Genomic DNA, 23,191 nt, shown 5'->3' with positions numbered 1-23,191 from the left:
CAATACAGCCACTTTGGCATTTGATTAGTGCTAGCTAGATGTATCTTTTTCCATCCTTTTACTTTTAACATACTAGTGTTTTTGTATTGAAGTGCATTTTTTGTAAGCAGCCTAGAGTTGTTTTTTAATCCAATTTGACAATCTCTGCCTTTTAATTGGGGGAACTTAGACCACTTATATTTATTGAGATCAGAGACATAGTTAAGGTTAAATCTCTCATCTTGTTGTTTGTCCCTTCTGTTCTTTGTGTTCTTTTTCCCTCTTTTTCTGCATCCATTGGAGTGATTGAATATCTGTATGATTCTATTTAATTTCCTTTGTTGTTTTACTAACTCTAATTTTTTTTTTTTTTTTTTGGTTATTTTAGTGGTGTCTTTAGTATTTATGGGATAGATCTTTAACTTATCACAGTCTGTCTTCATACTTCACGCAGACTATGCCTTATAACAGTATACTTCCGTTTCTCCCCCTCTGGACCTTTGTATTCTTATTGTCAATCACTTTACTTTTGGGTATACAGTCGACTCTTGAACATCACAGGTTTGAAGTTCGTGGGTCCTCTTAGAAGTGGATTTTTTTCAATAAGTATGCACCACAGTATTACACAATTCTTGGTTGGTTGGTTGAGTCTGTGGATAAGGAACTGTGGATATGGAAGGCCAACTATAAAATTATATATGGACTTTTTACTTCATGGGGTCAGCACCCTTAGCCCTCACAGTTTTCAAGGGTGGAATATATTATAAACACCACACTACTTTATTATTTTCATTTAAACAGTCAGTACCTTTTTAAGGGGTTTAAATAAATTTTAATAGCCTACACATTTGCCTGTGTGGTTTCCGTTTCCAATGCTTTTCATTCCTTGTAAGAATCTGTAGTCACATCTAGTGTCATTACCCTTCTGTCTGAAAGAATTCTAGCATCTCTTATGGTTTGACTGCTGGTAATGAATTCTTTCAGAGTTTGTGTATCTGAAAATGTCTGTTCTGCCTTTGTTTTTGAAAGCTATTTCTGCTGGTAGATTTGCAGTTCTTTTTTTTCAATATTTTAAAGATGTTGTCCCACTATCTTCTCACTTGCATTCTCTCCGGTGAGAAGTCTGTTGTCATCATCTTTGTTTCACTGTATATTATGCATCTATTTTTTTTATGGCTACTTTAAAGATTTTTCTCTTTATCACATGTTTTGAGAAACTTGATTTTGTTTTCTTTATGTGGCTTGTGCTTGGGATCCCTTAGGTTAGGCTTCCGAGTGTGTGTGGTTATAGTTTTCATCAAATATTGTAAATTTTTCAGCCATTATTTCTTCAAATATTTTGTTGCATTCCCACCCCTTTCTCCTCTGCTTTGAAGGATCTAGTTGCACAAATATTGGGCCACTTAAAGTTGTCTCACAGCTTACAGATGCTCTGTTCTGTTCTGTTTTCTTTTTTCTTCTCTCTTCTCATTGTATTTCCTTTTAGTTTCTACTGCTGTCTTCAAGTTCATTAATCTTTCCTTTCACACTCTCTAATCTGCTGTTGGTCTCATCCAGTGTGTTTTTCTTTTCACACATTGTAGTTTTCATCTCTGGAAGTTAAACCTGTCTCTTTTTGAATATCTTCTTTCTCTCTGCTTACCTTCCTAAACACATGGAATCCAGTTATAATAACTGTTACTGCAACCCTATCTGTTCGTTCTGACATCTGGGTCTGGCCTGGGTCAGATTGCTTTACCTTTACTTTTGATTGCTTTACCTTCTCAGTATGTTTATAGTTTCCAGCTTCTTTGCATACCTGATACTTTTTTATTGGGTTCCAGATACAGAGAAGGCGATGGCACCCCACTCCAGTACTCTTGCCTGGAGAATCCCATGGATGGAGGAGCCTGGTGGGCTGCAGTCCTTGGGGTCGAGAAGAGTTGTGCATGACTGAGTGACTTCACTTTCCCTTTTCACTTTCATGCATTGGAGAAGGAAATGGCAACCCACTCCAGTGTTCTTGCCTGGAGAATCCCAGGGATGGAGGAGCCTGGTGGGCTGCAGTCCTTGGGGTCGAGAAGAGTCGGGCATGACTGAGCGACTTCACTTTCCCTTTTCACTTTCATGCATTGGAGAAGGAAATGGCAACCCACTCCAGTGTCCTTGCCTGGAGAATCCCAGGGATGGGGGAACCTGGTGGGCTGCCGTTTATGGGGTCACACAGAGTCGGACACAACTGAAGTGACTTAGCAGCAGCAGCAACAGATACTGTGTATTACCTTCTTGGGTGCTTGATGTTTTTGTTTCCTCTCAATATCTTTGAGCTCTGTCTGAGATGCAGTTAAGCTACTTGGAAGCAGTTTTGAGTAGAACAGTAGATCCTTTTGAGCCTTGCTTTGAGTATTTGTTTGATGCAACCAGAACAGTGCTCAGTTTGGAGCTAAGTATTGCCCTGAGTACTTGACTGAGTGTCCCATGAATCCTGAGGGTTTTGCCAGTCTGGCTGATGGCTACAGACACTGTTTCCAGCCCTGCCTGAGTGTCAGGCGTTGTTCTCTGTAGTCCTTTCGGGTGGTTCTTGCCTCGGCCCTAAGTAGTGTCCTCACACACAGGCCAGATTGATACTCAGCTGCATACTGCAGGGTACCCTCTGCTATCTCCAGATCTCACCACACCTCCTCTTGTCTCTCCAGGGTTCTGTCCTGGATCCTCAGCTCCATCTCCTCCACTCAAGGAGTCTACCAGTTTCTACCTGGGTTCCCCCATGATCTGGAAACTTCTCAAGGCAGTAAGCTGGGGCAGTCACTGGGCTTACCTCTTATTTCTCATCTTTTGGTTACCTCTGTCTGTCATTGTATGATGTAAAGTGGCAGACCAATTATTCTTTTGCATATTTTGCCCACTTTTTGTTCTTCACAGCCACAAGAGTAACTGGTCTCTATTACTGCATATTGACTGGAAGTGAAAGTCCCCTGAGCAGTTTAAATCAGGGAGGCAATAGGCCAGATTCACCTTTTAGGACAATCCTGTTTCTAGATGTTCTTTCTAGTCTCCCTGGGGCCATAAGCACCTGGGCCCCTCTGCCTGAGTGAGCTCATCTTCCCAGCCTCCTCCAGCCAAGAAAGGTGGCGTGGTCACAGAGCCAGTCCTGCAGGTCCTGTGGATCTCCTGGAGGGTGGTCCTGTGGATCTCCTGGAGGGTGGTCCTGTGGATCTCCTGGAGGGTGGTCCAGCCTCCACCACTGTCACCTCTCATTTCTGTCTGTCTCATCCCTGGCTCTCAGAGGCAGGGAGCGTTGGGGTGAGCGAAGCAGCTCTTTACTGACACCAGTGGCCACACCACGGGCGGTGGAAGGGGAAATCACCTTTACATTGGAATAGCACTCCTGCATCTGGCTTGTCCACATCCTGCCCCCATGGGCTCAGCAGACCGAGGGTTTTATCCCCTTCTTAGAGGCTGAAACTGCGGGCAGTCACCCAGTTGCTAAGTGGCATGTTTTGTGTCTCTGGGCACAGGTTCAAGTTCTGGGGCCCAAGGCTTTAATTTGGGTGGCCCTGAGGTCCTTCTCCCCTTCCCGTCTCACCCGTGTCCCAGGAGGCCCAGCAGGAAGACCTGGGAGTGACCCTCGGTGTCACCGCCATAGCCTCCCTCACTGCAGGAATCTTTTTGAGCTGAGGCGGGAAGTGCTGAGTGAAACACCCCCAGGGGGCTGTTTGCAGAGGCCGGTCTTGCCCGCAGAGCCGGCAGGGATTGATGAAGACGACTGAGAGGGTGCTGTCCTTGTCAGGGACGAGCAGGGCCTTGTGGGAGAGCCCCCACGGGTGCTGTGCTGTTGCTGTGTGCAAAGTGCTACCTACGAGGAGCCAGGGAAATTTCCCACCAAGGCCAAATCACGGCAGACTGTACTGAAAGCAGCGTCCGGTTCCTGTCTGTCCTGCATCCCAAGTGCTCAGACCATAGGAGAGGGCGGGAGAGTGGATGGGGTGGGCTTCAGAGTGTGCACACACAGGAGGAAATGGCCCAGGGGTAAGATGGAGAAACTCACCACCATACATCTGACCTCATACACCGTGCACCGTACTCTAGCCTAAAAGAGGTCGTATTGCCTGGTGTCCTCAAGAGTGTTGGTGGTGGAGGGAAGAGCTCTGCAAGTGGATTTTAGAGCTGCTTCTTGTTTGCTTGACCTGCAACCTTCCTGAACCCTGAAACTTTCTACTCAGAGCCTCCCAATGGAGGTCTTCAGGCTAATGCCGTGCATGCATGTTCAATTCTATATACTTTGCGTTATCCCACCTTTTGTTTTTTACTGGAATTAGCTTTCTGAATTCCCACACTGAGAGATGTCATGGAAAAACCTGAATTTCCAGCTTCTCTTGAAAAGTTAGAAGCTCGGACAACTGTGAGTTGAGTCACAGCCACTCTGTAAGCTCTCAGCTCTCATCACTCCCCATCGCCTCCCACAGAGGAGAGCAAGTGAGAACTCACCACTTCCTGTGGATGGACACTCGCCTGGTGATCCTGTGGATGTTAGAAGGCCCTGTTCTCTGTCCCACAGGGCCTTCCCCCTCTAGTTTCCACTCAAGGGTCCCTGAAACCACGCTGAAGAGGTCGTCTCCCTTTCCTCTGTGACAGCCTTGAGTTGAGTAACATGCTGTTGTGGCTCCCTGACACCCAGCTCAGACCTCTGAGCCCTGGCTGCCCCTGTGATGGGGCTGCCCCAGCAGAGCTGCCCCTCAAGACAGTACTCTGAAACTTGGTCCGAGAAAGAGTGGAGCAGTCTGTCTGTTGGCAGAGGCCAGAGCCTCACACTCGAGGCATGGCATGCTCCCGTGGATTCAGGGGATTCCCGTGGTGCTGTGGGGACTCAAAGGGGAGGTACTTGGGGGAAAGAGTCCTTCTGGGTGGCCAGGCTGGCCAGACATGGGGTCACGGTGCATAAGGCAGTCCTATGCTTCTCTTCCTTGGAGGCGACAGGCCATCCCTCTGGAGGCAGGAGGATGACCCAAATGGCCTGGGCTGGACTCTCTCAGCCTTCAAAACCCATGATTGGAGGCTCCCAAAGGGATGTGCTCTGTCTTTTTTTAATGTCACTGTGCCCCAAAAAGATATGTTTCCTCAAGGCCACAAAGAGAAGGTCCTGGGTCTATTTCACATTAGAGAGATTGTTCTGTTGGTTGGGGTTGGGGACTAGCTTTGTGCATCTGTGATAAGCCATGGAAAGGGCACTTCTTGAGTGGGGTTGGGGGGAGGCTGGTAATGTCTCCCAGGCTAAGTTGGGCGAGAGCCCAACGAGGTCACCTTGGGATATGGTGCTGTGGCAGACACTAAAACTGCGGAAACCAGGGTCTCACACGTAGCCACCACCACCAGGCAACGGGGAGTTGGCCATAATTCAGGCACATGGCCTCATTTGCCTTGAGCATCAAGAAGGAGCATTTTGATTGCAGGTAACAGAATATATGGGGCTTCCCTGATAGCTCAGTGGTAAAGAACCCGCTTGCCAATGCAGGAGATGCAGAAGCAGAGGGTCTGATTCCTGGATCAGGAAGATGCCCTAGGGTATGGCAACCCACTCCAGTATTCTTGCCTGGGAAATCCCATGGACAGAGGAGCCTGGCAGGCTACAGTCCACGAGGTCACAAAGAGTCAGATACAACTTAGCAACTAAACAACAGAATATATAACTGAGAGTACTAAAGTAATACGTACCTGATAGTGGAAGGTCTCCTGAGTCAGGAAGGAACCAGGTGCCATATGGCCTGGGGCCGCGGGTCCTACCCTGCCTCGGCACATCCTTGTCTTTTATCATTTTCATTTCAAAGGAGCCCTGACTTAGCCCGAGTCTCTGGGAACCCAGTCAGTAGTCATACAAAGACATTGTTCCCTGCATTGGAGTGCCCGTATTTCCCCAGGAGCCCACAGCCCCCAGCAAGGCCAGGCTCTGGGGCAGTGCTGAGCCCCTCGGGCCAGCCAACATGGGGAGGGGGGCACAGGAGAGCCGGTCGGGGGAGCAGCGGCAGCAGGTCCACTGGACTGTCACAGAGCAAGTGCCTAGTGACCCTGGGGGCACCAAGCCAGGACCTCAGAGGCCAGACCTTTGGAGGACCTTCTCACCTGAGCCACCTACAAGGGGCCTGGCAGAGCTGGCCCGCCCTCTTAAGAGGTGAAAAGAGAAGCCCAGGAGACAGACAGGGATTCTTCTGAGTCAGATGTCCCTCTGTGGCAGGGCAGAGCTCGAGGCCAGGCCCCCTGGCTCATGCAGGACTCTTTCCATAGTCGCCTCTGTCTCAGAAGTCATCAGAAACGTTGGGATGCACCTGCCATGTCCTGGGTCTTGGGGTAACCAGGGTGAGGAGGTGGGGTCCCTCTTCCCATGGGGCCTCAGAATAATGACAGCTAAGGTGGGGGAATGCCACTGAAGCCAGGAAATGTTAGTGCTTACAGGGTGCACAGAGGATGCTGACCCCATGGATGGCAAACTCAAATGTCCCCAGGGCAAGACCGGTGCCAGGCTGTGTGAAGGTGAGGGAGGGGAGGGGCGAAACAGTGAGGAGCGCTGGGGACTGCGGTGTCTGTAAGGGAACTTAGGTCTCATTGTGGGAGGCTGAGATCCAGGAGCCAGGTATTCCCGATTTTAAGAAAATCCAGAAATCTGCACTCTTATATGTAAGTTTCCTAATTAAAATATTTATTTCTTTATTTATCTATCTTTTGGCTGCACTGGGTTTTCACTGCTGCCTGTGGGTGTTCCCTAGTTGCGGCGAGCAGGGCCTACTCTCTAGTTGCGGTCTGCGGGCTTCTCAGGGCAGTGACTTCTCTTGTTTCGGAGCACGGGCTCTGAAGCTCGGCTCGGTAGTTGTAGTGCGTGGGCTGAGTTGCCCTGCGGCAGGTGAGATCTTCCCGGATTACGGATTGAACCCATATCCCCTGCATTGCGAGACGGATTCTCAACCACTGGACCACCAGGGAAGCCCTAAGTTTGCTAATTTTTAAAACTGTCTCTGCGCCAACGACAAAAAGTCGTCTTCGGACTGGTTGCAGCCTTTGGCCACTGCCCCACTGCTCAGTGGTGGTTGGATGGCATCGCTGACACGATGGACGTGAGTTTGAGCAAACTGGGAGATAGCGAAGGACAGGGAACCCTGGTGTGCTGCAGTGCATGAGGTCGCAGAGTGGGACGCAACTGAGATACTGGACAACAACCCTGCTCATGTGGCACGGAGAAGGAAAGGACTTTCCTGAGGTTACACGGCAAGATAGTGGCTGAGCCAGGTCTTGAACCCAAGTCTCCTGATCCAAGTGGGAGACCTCATGGGCCTGCTTCACATTAACTTCAGGGTCCCTTCTCTCTACTGGATGTGGTACGATGTTTTAGCTTTGGGCACAAACCACTTAGGGTGAGAAATATGGCCTTCCTGAAACTTCTGTAAGAAGCAAATTGGGAAATAGACAGCAAGCCATGTTAAATCTTCTAGTACCTTCCAAAGAGTGTTCTGCAGTTTTAATCCTGAAGTTGTATTTCACATGGAGCCACTTTGACTCCTTCTTGCCAGAATAGAGGGGGCCTGTACTCTTCTTTAAGGAGACAGAGCCTGTTTTTCATGGGGTACATGAAGTCCAAAATTCTCCTGTGGGGGGCAGGAGTAGAGGCCACTCTGCGTGGTCTGTCACACCGTGTCCACAGCAGCCCCCTGGCAGCGACCTTCTCTCCCCAAGCCCGGGCCTCCAGTAGCCTGTCTCCATTAGCAGGAGCTTGGGCATCACCGATGAGATGCGAGTCAGAGGTCTGTGTGCTGTATTTGAATCCTGGCTTTGCCACTTACCAGTTATGTGTCCTCGAACAAGTCCCGTCACCTCAGTGAGCTCAGGAGTCCTCCTCTGTAAAACGGGTAAATAGTATTTACACACAGAGTTATAGAGTAACTCCGTGCCTACCTAGGGCTTCCTTGGTGGCTTGGTTGGAAAGAATCCGCCTGGAATGTGGGAGATGCAGGAGGCATGGGTTTGAACCCTGGGTCAGGCAGATCCCCTGGAGAAGGAAATGGCAACCCTCTCCAGTATTCTTGCCTGGGAAATCCCATGGACAGAGGAACCTTGTGGGCTACAGTCCATAGGGTTGCAAAGAGTCGGACGGGACTGAGCAATCGAGCACGCACATGCCTACCTAATTGCTACAGGTAGGAAAGATGGACTTCTCACTGGGCTATTGATAGTAATGTTAATCACAACAAATAAACATGGAGTTCGCCTGAATTAGAAACAGAAAATCTGGGGCAACAACAGATCTGGCAAATACTTTCCCCTTCTCACTTATACCTAGGTTAATTTTGTTGAATTTTAACAAATATTTATATAGCATTTACTAAGTGGTAAATTCTCGGCTAAGCACTTTACAAATATTGACTCATTTAATGGTTGGAACCAGTCTCTGAGGCAGGTACTTCTTTAAAGATTTCCAGGGGAGACAACTGAGACACCAGAGCAAGTAAGCTGCTCCAGGATGCGCAGCTGACGGGTGGCGGGCTGGGCTGCAGAGCTGATCCATGCGGGGTAGGGTCTGTGTGCACCACTGTCAGCTGCCCCTTTCCTGCTGTGTTACTGCTGAGACACAATCTCCATCTTGCAATTGACCAACTCAGGGGAAGAAACTGTTCTTCCTCTACCTGTGGAAGCAGATGAAAGACTTGCCTTCGGAGGCTAAATTCCTTCTCCAGGTGGCTCATTGTTAGAGAACCTGCCTGCCAACTCAGAGGACGTGGGTTTTATCCTTGGGTTGGGAAGATTCCATGCAATCCACTCCTGTAGTCTTGCCTGGGAAATCCCCTGGACAGAGGAGCTTGGCGGGCTACAGTCCATGGGGCCGCAAAGAGTCAGACATGTCTTAATGACTGAGTACGCATGTAGGAGACAAAAGACAGAGGATCAAATCCCTGCTCTGCCTCCTGCCCAGATGTGTGACATCAAGCAAGTGACTCCCCTCCCCTGAGCCTTGCTTTCCTCGTCTCTAGACTGGGCTAGTATCACCACCTGCCTCTCAGTTGGAGGGAAGTGGAGTCAGCCATCTATGTGAATGTGCTTTATAAAGTCTTAAGTGCAGTATTTGTATTCGAGGAAGTTAATTAGTCAGGATCATGAAGCTGGTTTTCACTAAAAGTATCCAGCCCTTAAGTACTGCCCTCCTTCGTCTATGAGGATCCTGTGAAGTGCATGACTCTATGCTCAGTCTTTCAGTCGTGTCCGACTCTTTGCAGGCACATGGACTGCAACCCGCCAGGCTCCTCTGTCCATGGGATTTGCTAGGCAAGAATACTGGAGTGGATCGCCTTTTCCATCTCCATGAGATCTTCCCGACCCAAGATTCTATACCACTGCGCTACCTGGGAAATCCTATTTTCACACTTTTTTGTTGGGAAGCCCAGATCCTATGAAACCAGTAGACAAAGAGCAGTGCCCACCTCCTGCCACGGCAAGTGGCATTCTGTCCTGGGGGTGTGGTGTGTCCCTCAGGCCTGTCCTGTAGCCCTGCTTGGACTCTTTGCTCTGGGATTCGGGTGTGTTGACAGTCAGTGCTAAGAGGCTCAGCCCTTCCTCAATGCACAGCATCGATACCCATGTAGGTCATAAGAGGATTTCTGCCTTTGTGTTGCTTGGCAATATTTTGTTTGAATGAATTTATGCCAGGGATTAATATAGTTTGTGAGCTGAACTGCTTACTTGGCAGGAAGGTGGAAATGAACAGGGTTTTAAGAAACCTGATGTAGAAACAGTTTCTAGAATGAGGGCATGTAGATGAAGCTTAGGGGCGCAGGTGGGCCCCAGAGGGAAGCGTCCATGGTTTTCATCCATGCTGGGCCGTGTCCCCACCGTGGGCCTCTGCACCTGCAGCCAAAACTAACCGTCTCTTCTCAGAATAACCATCGCTAGGTGGTGAGACTGTGCAATGCCTGGCAGGCCGCACGTGCTCCACAAATGAAGGGTCAGTCCCGGGGGAGCAGGCTGCATGCCCCCAGCACCTGAAGGGCCTGGGCCACGGGATATCACGCGTCACAGACTCCACGTTACTTTTGAAGTTCGTCTACTGACTACACTTGATTTGTAACCTCCAAAATCAGTACTCAGCGGTGCTTTTGCAGTCATTGGCAGAAACGTGAGGCGTGGTCAAAATTTGAGTCCCCCAGTGTGCGAGTTTCCAGCTGAAGCTCAGCGGGTACCACTCTGCTTTTGTGTTTCAGCTGTCACATGTCAACCAGTGTGCTTCCTTGTGGTCTACTTGTGGCCACGCTTTCCACGCTTTTGCACTTTCTCTTGGTGATTTTGCTGGTTTAAATGACCCCCAAGCGCAGTGTGTGTTTAAGCCAGGAAGGCTGTGCTCGGTCTTATGGAGAAAATACATATGTCAGACAGGCTTTGTTCAGATGTGAGTTATAGTGCTGTGGGCTATGAGTCCAATGTTGATTAATCAACAGGAGGTACTAATAAGATGCATATATAGAAACACACATAAATCAAGGTTGTGTGTGGATCAGTTGATGAAAAGGTTGTCAACTTAAGCTTGCAGGAACCTGATCCTGTATTTCTCCCTGGAGTAGTGGTTCACTGTTCACTCATTCAGCATTTGTAGAGATTTTATAGAACATAACCACCACTAATGACAAGAATCAACTGTCTATCTAGTTATTGTCATTATGATAGTTTTTATTCTTCAGAAGGGAGTCAAGAAAGAGATTGGGCTTGGAGTTCTCCCAGCTTGACAGCAGTTGTGAGGATGAAATGTGATAAAGGCTATGAAAGGTGGTTGTAGACTGTAAAGTCTGCACATAGGCATTGTAAATGGCATGACTTGATCGCACGGCCATCCTTCCCGGGGTAGTCCTCCTGCACTGAAGACTCTGGGGAGGTCCTGCCTTTATCCACGGGGCTGAGACTGAGCTTCAGGGCCTTAAGAAGTCACATTGAAAGGTGATGGGATATACCAGCAGGCCTCACAGTCACTACTTCCTACGTATTAGCCAGAGTCCCTTGGAGAGCAAGGAGATCATACTGGTCAGTCCTAAATGAAATCAGCCCTGAAGGTTTTCTGGAAGGACTGATGCTGAAGCTCCAATACTTTGGCCACCTGATGCGAAGAACTGACTTGTTGGAAAAGACTCTGGATGCTGGGAAAGATTGAGGGCAAGAGGAGAATGGAGTGGCAGAGAATGAGATGGCTGGATGGCATCACTGGCTTAATGGACATGAATTTGAGCAAACTCAGAGAGATAGTGGAGGACAGAGGAGCCTGGTGTGCTGCAGTCCATGGGGTCACAAAGAGTCAACACAACGGAGCGACTGAGCATAGCTCATGTCCAAGAAAAACCAAGTCTGACTGAAGGATGCTGTTCCTACTCGCAGTGTTGGTCATGCTCAGGAAGGCTTTGGCCTCTGATAGGTCTCGGGGCGGGGGAGGGAGGTGGGTCACAGGATGCTGAGATAGCAGGACTCACTTGACTCATAACTCCTCACCCATTTTACACAGGAAAAAGAGAGGGCCAGCAAAGGGAGTGAATTCATCCAAAGTGAAAGTGAAAGTCGCTCAGTCTTGTCCGACTCTCTGCGACCCCATGGACAATAGAGTCCATGGACTTCTCCAGGATTCTGATACTGGAGTGGGTAGCCTTTCCCTTCTCCAGGAGATCTTCCCAACCCAGGGATCAAACCCAGGCCTCTCACATTACAGGCAAATTCTTTACCAGCTGAGCCACCAGAGAAGCCCAAATCCATCCAAGGTCATAGACTAAAACAAAATGAGAACTTGAGATTCTGGGCTCCCTGGGCAGTGTTACTCACTTTTGCCTTGAAGTCTTACTGGTGAAATGGGGACAGGGAAAGGGTCGTTGTCTCTACCAGTCTGTCACGGTATCTGAAACTGCACCATAAATTTCTTTGTCTTACAGAAATTTCTGCTATTTCTCTAACAGTGGATACCGTTGGATGGGTGAAGTGGGGAGGGAGAGTGTAAGTCATCAGCCACGGAATTAATCATTAATGTCTCCATCCATCCCCTTCTCTCCCATCTATCCACTTTTCTGTCTCTTCAACCATTCCATCCAGCCACCCACTGAACTTTTTACCCATCCACGCATCCACCCATCATCCACCATCCATCCCTCTGACCACATTCTCACTGAACACCAGTTCTGTGCCTGGCTGTGGGGTAGAGAGATGAATGCAGCTCAGGTCCAGCCTCTTCAGGGCCCTAGTACCCTGGAGGCAACAGGTCTATGAGGGCACATTTCCCCTCCCTGGCGAGGACCACACTCAGGGAGATCTTCACAGCCTGGCTGCACAAAGAAGAGATGGCCCAACAAAAAGACCCTGAGTTCTTCATCCCAGCCCTTGCTATTAACTGGCTGTGTGTGCCTGGGGAAGGCCCCTGCCCTCTGGACTTAGTGTTTCCATCTGTTATGTGGGCAGGTTGGACTAGATGAAAGTTGCCCAGACTCCAGTCATTCAAATGCCCCTTCCTCACCTGTACACGAGATCACCTGTCCTGAAAATTAGTTTGTCTTTTTATTCAAACGAACTCCCTTTGTTAAAAATCCAAAATGAAACCTTGTTGTTGTTTAGTTGCTAAGTCATGTCCAGTTCTTTGCAACCCCGTGGACTGTAGCATGCCAGGCTTCCCTGTCCTTTACTATCTCCTGGAGTTTGCTCAAACTCATGTCCGTTGAGTCAGCGATGCTACCTAACTATCTCATCCTCTGTTGCCCCCTTCTCCCCATGCCCTCAATTTTTCCCAGCATCAGGGACTCATTGGAACAGACCCTGATGCTGGCAAATGAAACTTTATTGCCTATCATAAATGGGAAAAAGTGGTAACAGCTGTTATAAATAGAAAGTAACCATAAAGATACTTAAAAAAAAGAAGAAGAAGGCAAACTGCTGGTTAGATTCGGGGTGGACATTGCTTCCCACTGGTGGAGGCCTGCAGGTCTGGTTAGGAAAGAGCTTAGAGGGAGGTTGGGCAGGTGTTAGGGGTGAGACAGGACTACGCGGAGACCATATACAGACTAGTTTCCCTGCAGTGTGCCTGGGTAGCACAGGATGGTGGTGAAGAGGGGTCACCCCTGGAGGGTCCGTGGGTGTGAGCATCACTCCTCACAGAGGTATTTCCCTGACCTCTCTCTCCTGTGCCCTCTGAATGTGCCCCGGGCCTGGCCCCTCCCCAGCCACTCACACCTCCTCTGCAAGCCTCCCAGAAGCCAAGGGTCAGGAAGCCGTGAGCCGGATTTTGTAACTCAAGCCAGCGGGTATCTGCTTCAAATCCTGATGCAGGAGAGAAACCAATATGGAAATCTGAAGCCGTGCCATCCGCGAGCTCAGCGGTGTCAGGTGCTGCCTGTCACAGAGAGGACCCTGGCCCGTTCTAATCTTACCTGCGGCCACCAGACTCCTCCACCCCATCTTCTCCAACCCCGCCCTCCCTTGACCCAGGGCTCCCAAAGCCCATGACCACCCCCAGGGTGAAGCCTTCCTGAATCTCCCTGTGGCATTAGCAGATCTGATCAGAGAAAAATGTCTCTTAGCTACTCTAAGGCCTGAAGTGTGCCCACTCTTCTCACCCCTGGAAGACAGGCAGCCTGGGGGAGCCAGGAGACCCAAGTTTGGGGTGCACTGTGCTCCAACGGCTCCCTATGCTGCCTCACCTCTGAAATCTGGAGGGCCATGGTGCCTCCCGCAGCCACGGAATTCAAGGGTATTATTTACTTGAAAAAATGCTCTGTTTTGGATTCAGATTTCAGAAGGATATTTGAAATGCTGAACCTGCTGCCAGCTCTGTTGAAGACACAGGAAAGCCCACTTTTTCCTCTGGACTTGGCTCCTGCCTGGGGCTCTGGAGGAGGGGTCATCTTCATAACACCCAGCCCCCACCACCCAGATCTGAACAGCCAAGCCAGAAAAACACAGAAGGGGAAAAAATGTTAAAAAAAAAAAAATAGTCTGGGCTTTGTCTTAGAAAGTGTTTTTTTCTCTCTAGTTAATAATTATGTTCTCTCATGCAGGCCTTATCATTCATTCAGTCGTTCGTTCGTTCCAGCAGGCTGGTGTTTGACTGACAAGCACCTGTAGGTTATTTATAGCTCATGTCCCTCTTGGTACACACCCCTTGTAAAATATTTTAAACATCACCCCTGTACTCAAATGTATTTATTGAACACACACTGTGTGTTTCAGGCACTGAGCTTGTCAAGCCCCAGAGCACATTGGTGTCCAGATGTGGTCACTCTCTCAAGAGCTTGTGGTCCTCTGCTGGAAGAGACACACCCATGGTTGCAGGGCAAGACTGGCTGTGGCAGAGACCCAGACACGGGACCTGCCATGGGAGCTGGAGGAGGGCGCCCTCCCGTCTTGGCCAGAAATGCAGCCAAGACATTTTGGAGCAATTACCCAGAGGGTGAAATTTCACACCTCAGACTCTCATTGAATCCCCTTATTGACAGAGCAGGAGGGTACCTGAGAACTCTTTGAGGCCAGCATTCCCAAAGTGGGTTCTGAGAAATGCTAGTTTTGTGGGTGTTAATAGACATTCAAAATAATCAATATGCCCTTGTGACATACTTGGGGGTAGCCTGCTGTGGGCCCCTAAAATGTCTAGATTTGTGGGTGATATGATCACTCTGCTTTTTCTTCTCCTCCCTTGGAAAAGTGTCCTATTTATACTTCATCTATTCCCATCCTCCTTCCAGCTCAAATAGGATCAACTCCACGGGTACAGTTTGAGCGGGTACATAACCCAACATTATATCAGGAAAGGGCTTCCCTGGTGGCTCAGCGGTAAAGAATCCACCTGCCAATGTAGGAGACCTCGGTTCAATCCCAGGATCTGGAAGATCCCCTGGAGAAGGAAATGGCAACCCACTCCAGTACTCTTTCCTGGGAAATCCCATGGACAGGAGCCTGGCGGGTTACAGTTCGTGAGGTCGCAGAAGAGTCAGATACAACACAGAGACTAAACAACAGCAAATAGACACTGCTCCCTCAAAAAAGTCTGAAAGTCAGGTTAGTTTGGTAAATGCTGTGTCAAGCAAAGCCAAGTCAGTCAGTTTCTGGGTTACAGTACTTATCATAGCCTCACTTGTTCATCGCTTTGTGAAATATACAAGGGTGGGAGGGGCTGAGGTGTGAACCGCAGTCCTCTGTTCTAGGGAGCGTCGCAAAAGGCCAGTGCTTCCCTAGAGTTTATTCAGGGGGATCATACTCTAGTCCAACCCCTTGGTCACAGATAAGGAAACTGAGGCCCAGTTTCACAGACAGCCCAGAGAGTGGCTGTTGTTCACTCGCTAAGTTGTATCCAACTCTGCAACCCCATGGACTATAGAACACCAGACTCCTCTATCCTCCACTATCTTCTGGAGCTTGCTCAAACTCATGTCCACTGAGTCAGTGATGCCATTCAATCATCTCATCCTCTATCACCCCCTTCTCCTCCTGCCTTATCTTTCCCAGCATCAGGGTCTTTTCTGATGAGTCAGTTCTTTGCATCAGGTGGCCAAAGTATTGGAGCTTCAGCATCAGTCCTTCCAAAGAATATTCAGGATTTCCTTTAGGATGGACTGGTTGGATCTCCTTGCAGTCCAAGGGACTCCCAAGAGTCTTCTCTAACACCACAGTTAGAAAGCGTCCGTCCCTCGGCGCTTTCCTTCTTTGCAGTTCAGCTCTCACATTGGTACATGACCACTGGAAAGACCTGGCTCTTGGGCAACGTCTCACAGGGAGTAGGGGGCCAAGCTGGGACCAGAATCCAGGGCTTCTCCCCTGTCTGCGAGCTGTTTAGGGCATGTGGTTTGGGCTTTGGCTGCTGGTGCCCTGTGAAAAGTGTGAAATCCACGTGGGCTGAAGCAATCCTGGGGAGATTCCTGGAGGAGGCAGGATGTGTATTAGAAAGTCTGAGGCCTCCGCATGCCAACGCTTTGTGACTTTATTGACCATACAGTGGTATCACTGAGAACCAGGTATACACTAGAACCTCATCGATGCCCAATCTGCTGAAAAGGGACTTCAGGATGGGGATGGCCTCTCACCTGAGGAGATACTAATCTCCCTGAGCTCACAAAAACATGGACGCACTTGGAAGTGTGTTTTCTAGGTCCCTTCTTCCAGGAAGCTCTCCCCCACCCCGGTTGCTGCCTCTAAATCAAAATGATGCCCCCACCCTGAGTTCTCATTCCGGATGTTTTGTAGTGTTGTTCTACCCTTCATCTTTCTTGTGAGTTTTGTGCTTAGCCAGTGTGAGATCCCCACTAGTTCGTAAGCAGTTTGAGAGCAGAGCTACTGGTTCATTCTTCTTCGTTATTGTTAATGCTCATGAAGAACTCACCATGTGCCAGGCACACGTGTGCCAGCCCTCCGTATTTCCCCCTGGATTGTCTCATTTTATCTCCATCATGGCTCTCTCCAGGGGCTATTTCTGTTCCCATATTATGGAAGAGAGAACTGAGTCATGGGAGGTAGAAGTGACTTGCTCGAGAACATGGACAAGTAAGCGATGAAGTAGAGATTTGAACCCAGGCCTTCACTTCTCTTTATGGCCTGGCTTGTAAAATTGGATGAAATTGGGTTGTGAGTAATCCCACAGGCAGGCTTCCCAAGTGGTAAAGAATCCGCCTGCAGTGCAGGAGACACGGGTTTGATCCCTGTTCTGGGAAGATCCCCTGGAGGAGGAAATGGCAACCCACTGTAATATTCTTGCCTGGGAAATCCCATGGACAGAGGAGCCTGGTGGGCTGTAGCCCATGGGGGTTGCAAAGGAGTCAGACACGACTGAGCAACTAAACAACACTCCCACATTCACCCTGCTCTCTGGGGCCAGTGACCTGAGGTTGGGGGTTGGGACCACCCCCACCCACCCAAGCACCATGCTCCAAGCTCAGCCCTGTCTCTGCGGGTTCACTGTAAGAGGATCTGGGATGTGAGGTGCGGTCACCTGAACCGTAAGAGTGCAGGAGTCATAGACTGACAGTTGTTGGCCTTCAGGCTTGCACACCCTCTGCCGCTGTGCCCGGACCTGCCCCAGGCCTGTGCACCTAGTCTCACTCATCCTCATGTCTCTGCAGAACTTCCTAGGCTGGGAGTCTGGCGGTTTTCCCACCAGTCACCCCTCATCCTACCCTTTCACCTTTATTTATGGACAAGAAAACATGGATGCAGGGTTTATAGCTGTGTCCGTGTGGACAGAATGTTAACATTGGTGATACCCAAGTGCCACTCTCCCTGCAGGCCTGCCTGGGCCGGGGGCTGGGGTCTCCTTTCTTCCGTAATTAAAGGTTCACCAGCGAGGACAGATTGCTCATCAGTCTTTCATCCTCGTAGTCCCTGTTGGAGAAGACAGGGCACCACTCGTGAGGCAGTCCTGGCTGCCCGCTCATGAGTCCGGCCTGGGCCCTGGCCACCGTGTGCATGAGGCCTTGAGTGGGGAGCAGGTGGGTCCAGCCCAGCCTGGGGAGGCCCCTAGAACATCACCGAAGGGCACTCGTCATGACCGGTCACTGATTCTGCTTTCTGCCTCACGTGGGCTAAATGTCAGGGAGAGGCCCACAGAGGCTCAGAAAATGAGTATGTGGAACTAAATAGTCAGGAACCAGGTAAACAACCCATAGCTAGGGGCTTCCCAGGTGGCTCAATGGTAAAGAATCCACCTGCAGTGCAGGAGATGTGGGTTCAATCCCTGGGTCGGAAAGATCCCCTGGAGAGGAATTGGTAACCAACTCCAATATTCTAGCCTGGGAAATCCAATGGACAGAGGAGCCTGGTGGGCTACAATCGATGGGAGTTGCAAAGAGTTGGACATGACTTAGCAGCTAAACAAAAACAAGTCCTGTCTAGTTAAAACTATGGGGTATATGTATGCTAGAACGTTGCTAAGCAAGCAGAAGAAAGAAATGGTAATTGTGTGACATGATGCAGGTATTAGCTATTGCTACAGCGATCATCGCTTTGCAATAAATGTGTATCTAATGCCATGTGCATCTTAAACTTACATAATGTTATACAACAATTATATCTCAGTAAAGCTGGAAATGTATATACCCTCCACATTCTAACCAAAGTTAGAAAAAGTTAAACTCCCAACACCAACAGAACACTTCCTGGGATGATGTGTGTGAAGCCCTCCATAAGGGGCCAGCTTGGAAAAACATCCTAGTTGGCAACTCTCTTTTTTAATATTATTGTCATCAGTGTTGTTGCCCCGGCGACAGACCTCACCTGCCGTGCTGGTCTAAGGCACGGCAGATAACTCCTCTGGAGCTCATCTCCCTCTTCTGTAGCACCACTGCAGGACCCGCCTCACAGATTTGGGATGAGGAGAGGATGAACCAGGACCCCTTAATGTTGCTGTTCATTAGTGAAATCGTTATTGAGGAAACTGAGCCTGACACCCGTCTCCTGACTCGGCAGGGCCCTCATGTGTCCCAGACTGGGAGGCAGGGACAGCCTGGCAGGACAATACGACACGGGCTCTGCCACCTTCTGGCCGTGTGACCAGGGCAAGCCTCCCGCCTCTCCTGGCCTCGGTTTCTTCCTCTGAATAGAGCAGGTGATCTCCCAGGTCCCTTCTGGCTGCTCTGGCTTCCATGAAAGCCTGCAGGTGGCTGCCCCTTGTGAGGCTCAAGTTTTTCCCAGAAGAGGTTTGGGGGTTGGAGCTCTGTGTCAGCCTCGTGCCAGTGGATCCCCTGCAGCTCTGTGCCCCGATCTCTGGGAACCCTGGGCTGGGCTGTCTTTCCGGGAAGAGCACAGCCTGGCTCTGTAGGGAGGGGAATTCGATGGTGTCCAGTGAAAGAGAACAGGTTGGGGTGGCTATGGGAGCTCAGGGCCCTGAACTTGTTGGTGGACGGAGGTCCAGGTGCTAGGGGATAGGGAGGCAGCTAGAGGAGGGGCAGAAAATTCAGGCAAGGCCAGGTGAGCAAAATAGAGAGGCTCTGGCACAAACTGGGGACAGCTAATGGCTGTTGGGATGGAACCAAGCTTCTGACACCTTGAAGGACCTGGTCAGCCTTGGCTTAGGTATGGATCCACTTTGTGAACAGGGCAGGGGAGCAGGAGGCAGGGCCGCTGGGCTGGACAGCTGCCATTCACCCCTGGAGACCCGCTGGCCGCCCTTCTCCCCGCCCTGTGCTGGGAGTGGACCCAGAGGGCTGCATCCGTTCAGCACCTCCCCCCCAGCTTCCTGTTGGCTCTGCCAGTGGGGAGCCCTGGCAAGCCCTAGATTGAGGAGCAGGGAGCTGTTGAAGTGTTTAGTCTTCCAGCTGTCCCCTGGGGGTCCCCTTGGGCTGGCTGTGTGCCTTGCCCGCAGGTGGGAGCTCCCACCAGGGGTCTTCCCTTGCAGCCCATTCTGTGCCTGGGTCTGGAAACTATTTCTTCCCCCCACCTGCTTCCAGATGTGGGGTGTCAGTGATGAGCCTTTTGCTCCCCCCAGGGAACTGCACCACTACTTCTCGCAGCTTTGTCCAGAGGCCCTTTATGAAGCTCTCAAGACCCTGCCTCCTGCAGCTCCCCAGAGCCGCAGAACAGAGGCGCTAGAGAGGGATTCTGGGGAGGGGGCGGCAGGACCCTGGACCCCGACTTCACCTGGAATCTGATCCAGTCTTCTCACCCTTGATTACTCCAACGGATGGACCTGGGATCTCCCCCCTGCCCCCACCGCCTGCCCCGGTATTCTCTGTCTGTGTGTCTGGAGCAGAGAAGGGAAAGATCGGGTAGGAAGCCCGGCAGGACCAAGAGGACAGCCCTGCTCGGGCCCAGCCCATCTCTGTCCTATCCACACGTGGCCCAGAGTGCAGCTCTCCCAGGAGCAGTCGGAAAGATAGTGCAGTCCCTCAGCTCCTGGGCTTCCCCGGTGGCTCAGGGGTAAAGAATCTGCCTGCAAGAATCAATCTGCTAGAGATGCAGAGGAGGCGGGTTCGATCCCTGGGTCGGGAAGATCCCCTTGAGAAGGAAATGGCAACCCGATCCACTATTTGTGCCTGGGAAACCCCATGGACAGAGGCACTTCCTGGGCTACTGGACTTGGGGTGGCAGAGTCGGGTGCGACTGAGCACTCACCGTTAACATCTACCATCCTCGGTTTCTAAATACTGGGATCAGTTCAAATATGAAAATTTAAGCAAATACTAAATTTCAAACAGTCAGATTCAGATCCCTGGCCACCGGTCTGGAGCCCAGGAAACACAGGTCCCTCTGACAGGCTTTTCTGGTCTTTGTTTGTAGGCTTCCTGCACCTGGAGGGTGGACTGAGGACGGCCCAGGAGACAGGTGAGTGTGAGACTGAGACCCCTGGTTCACCTGGGGCACTCTGCATCCCATTTACACTTCAGCGCCGACAGTGGCCCTGCTTAGGAAACCCCTGGGTTGCAAACCACCTGTCTGTACAGTCAGCCACCCCCGGCCTCCCTGGCCCCTCCCGACACCAACACTTCACTCCTCGACCCCTGTGGACCTGCAGGTAGCGGGGGAGGAAAAGGAAGCAAGAAGCAGACAGGAAGCTGCGGTTTGGACACATTTCCTGCGGCTGACTTTTCCCTTATGTCCTGCAGGGCCTGCGTGTTGCTGCTTTACCTCGCCGTGACATTCTAAAACAGAGGGGCACTTGGGCTAGCCCATGTCCTTTTGAGATAAAGACCCATGTTCCTGGGCGGGTTACACAGCTCTCATTTCAGTCATTCACACTTCAGTATCTTTTAACACCATCAGATTATTTTCCAGTTATTATGTGACTGAGGTCAGCCACACTGAGGAGGTATTATTGACTTGGGGACTTGAGAAGGGAGAGCCCTGTGGGGAGGGCCTTGGCTCAGCCTCCATGGGGCCTGGAATAGAACAAGGGTCTGGAAGCCCACAGAGGACCTTCTTGGAGCTTCATGACTGTCCATTCATTTACAAACGTTAAGAGACACAGCCCCTTTGCCTGGGGGACTGCCTGGGAGTTCTGTCAACGGCTATGGGCTGCCACTTCACTCGCAACCTCGGAGCAATCAGAGAAATCGTCCTTTCACGGGGTGGGTGTGTGCAGGGCTCGGTGGAATCAGCAGTCACGCCAGGGCATTTGGGGCTTCCCAGATGGCTCAGTGGTAAACAATCCGCCTGCCAATGCAGGAGATGCAGGTTTGATCCCTGGATCAGGAAGATCCCCCCGGAGTAGGAAATGGCAACCCACTCCAGTATTCTTGCCTTAGAGCATCCCATGGACAGAGAAGCCTGGCGGGCTACAGTCCAAGAGGTCGCACAGAGTCGGGCACAACTGAACGACTGAGCACCTACGCATACCAGGGCATTTGATAGCAGACAGCCGTGTCCACCAACACCCTTCCCCGCCGACCTGCCACAGTGCCCACATGGCCACCATCTGCGTCACCCCCGGGAAAGGATGAGGGAGCTTTGAAAGCTTCTGTCCAAGTGTCATCTGTAGGTTAGTTACAAGAGAATGGGCGATTTGGATTTTCTGTGTTTTCGGAGTTTCACATACTAAGTGTGAATTACTGCATTGGTTTTACTCTGCTATCTGGAGTGGTCTAGTAAGCCTTGGGCATGTATGTCCATTGTAGAAGCTCTCTGATCAGATTAGCCTCAGCAGATGACAGGGTTTGGGGAGCTGAGAAATGGGCAGGTAAGTTTAGATGGAGAAGTAAAAGGCGGTAGTGGGGAAGGATTAAAGATCTGCCAAAGGTGGACATGCTCTGCTTTTTTTTTTTTTTTAATTTATTGGAAGGAAGATGGCAGACTTTTAAAAAAACTTTTTATTTTGTATTGGTATGTAGCCAATTAACAATGTTGCAATAGTTTCAAGTGGACAGCAAAGGGACTCAGCCATACGTCTGCATGTATCCATTCTCCCCCATAACTCCCTTCCCATCCAGGCTTCCACAAAACACTGAGCAGAATTCCCTGTGCTATACAGCAGGTCCTTGTTGGTTATCCATTTTAAATATAGCCGTGTGTACACGTCCATCCCAAACTCCCCAACTATCCCTTCCTCCATCCTCCCTGCTGGTGGCCATAAGTTGGTTCTCGAAGTCTGTGAGTCTGCTTCTGTTCTGTAAATAAGTTCATTTGTATCATTTCTTTTTTCCACTCTGCATATAAGGGATGTCCTAGGATCTTTCTTCTTCTCTATTTGACTTATTTCAGTCAGTATAACAATTTCTAGGTTCATCCATCTTGCTGCAGGTGGCATCATTTCATTCTTTTTGATGGCTGAGTAATAGCCCATTGTATATTATGTACCACATCTTCTTTATCCATTCCTCTGTCAGTGGACACTTAGGTTGCTTCCATGTCTTGAGTATTTATTTCAAATAGGAATGATCTGGCTGCTGCTGTGGAGTGAATAAGTGGCTGGGAGCTGGGGGCACGGTGGAACAGTTGGGAGGCTGATGCAGTCATCCTGGTAGCCTGGACTTGATGGTGGCCATGGGGAAGTAAACAGAAGAGAATGACAGTCACGATGTGGGTAGAAAGGAGGAGAGTCACAAGTGAGCACACTTTTGCGATTTAGGCAAAGGCAGACAGGAGGGCACTTGCAGAGATATTTGGAGGTGCCTTTGCCAAACTCTCACCCCACACTGAGCTCCGATAGTCCAACTGCTGCCCACTCAGGGGGGCCCTGACTCACAGTAGCCCCGGCAGGTCGGCCAACAGGGACCTCAGCATCCGGGGACGGGGGAGACCGCCTGCCTGGGGTCCCATGTCAGGGCTCAGGCTGGGCTCCAGGGCTGTGCCCAGGATTTCAGAGTTGCTGAGGGGATGATTGAATGAGAAAATTTGGCCCCACAAAACGTGACAACTTGGTTTAGCATTTTCCTCTAATTTAGCAAAGTCTCTTCCTTCAGCATCTTTCCTGACAGAGAAAAAATTGGCCATTATTCCTAGAGATCCACTTGGTACTGACTTGATTTCTTTCTTAAAAATATATATTTATTTATTTTTCACTGTGCGGGATCTTCGTTGCTGTGAGCTTTTCTCTAGTTGCGGCGAGCGGGGACTACTCTCTGGTTGCAGCGTGAAGCCTTCTCATTGGGGTGGCTCCTCTTGTTATGGAGCACGGGCTCTAGGGAATGTATATAGATCATACTTCAGTATACAGATCATACTTCAATAGTTGAGGCTCCTGGGCTCTGGAACACAGGCTCAGTCATTGTGGTGCATGGGCTTAGTTGCTCCGTGGCATGTAGGATCCTCCTGGAAAGGGGATGCAGCC

General features: G+C 50.2%; 1 protein-coding gene across 9 annotated transcripts in view; it reads left to right on the top strand.

Moving 5' to 3' along the window:
- Window positions 1-23,191, top strand: part of ATP2B2 (ATPase plasma membrane Ca2+ transporting 2) — a 378,716-nt gene that overhangs the window by 61,295 nt on the left and 294,230 nt on the right. For all 9 annotated transcript variants that reach the window (XM_070776843.1, XM_070776841.1, XM_070776840.1 and 6 more), the window contains exon 2: window positions 20,206-20,250. The gene's annotated coding sequence lies outside the window, so the exon portion shown is untranslated. The remainder of the gene's footprint in view (window positions 1-20,205; window positions 20,251-23,191) is intronic.

Source organism: Bos indicus, chromosome 22, assembly GCF_029378745.1.
Source record: "Bos indicus isolate NIAB-ARS_2022 breed Sahiwal x Tharparkar chromosome 22, NIAB-ARS_B.indTharparkar_mat_pri_1.0, whole genome shotgun sequence".
Classification (NCBI taxonomy): domain Eukaryota; kingdom Metazoa; phylum Chordata; class Mammalia; order Artiodactyla; family Bovidae; genus Bos; species Bos indicus.
Note: the sequence above shows the minus strand (reverse complement) of the source record. Positions and strands in the feature narration are given on the sequence as shown.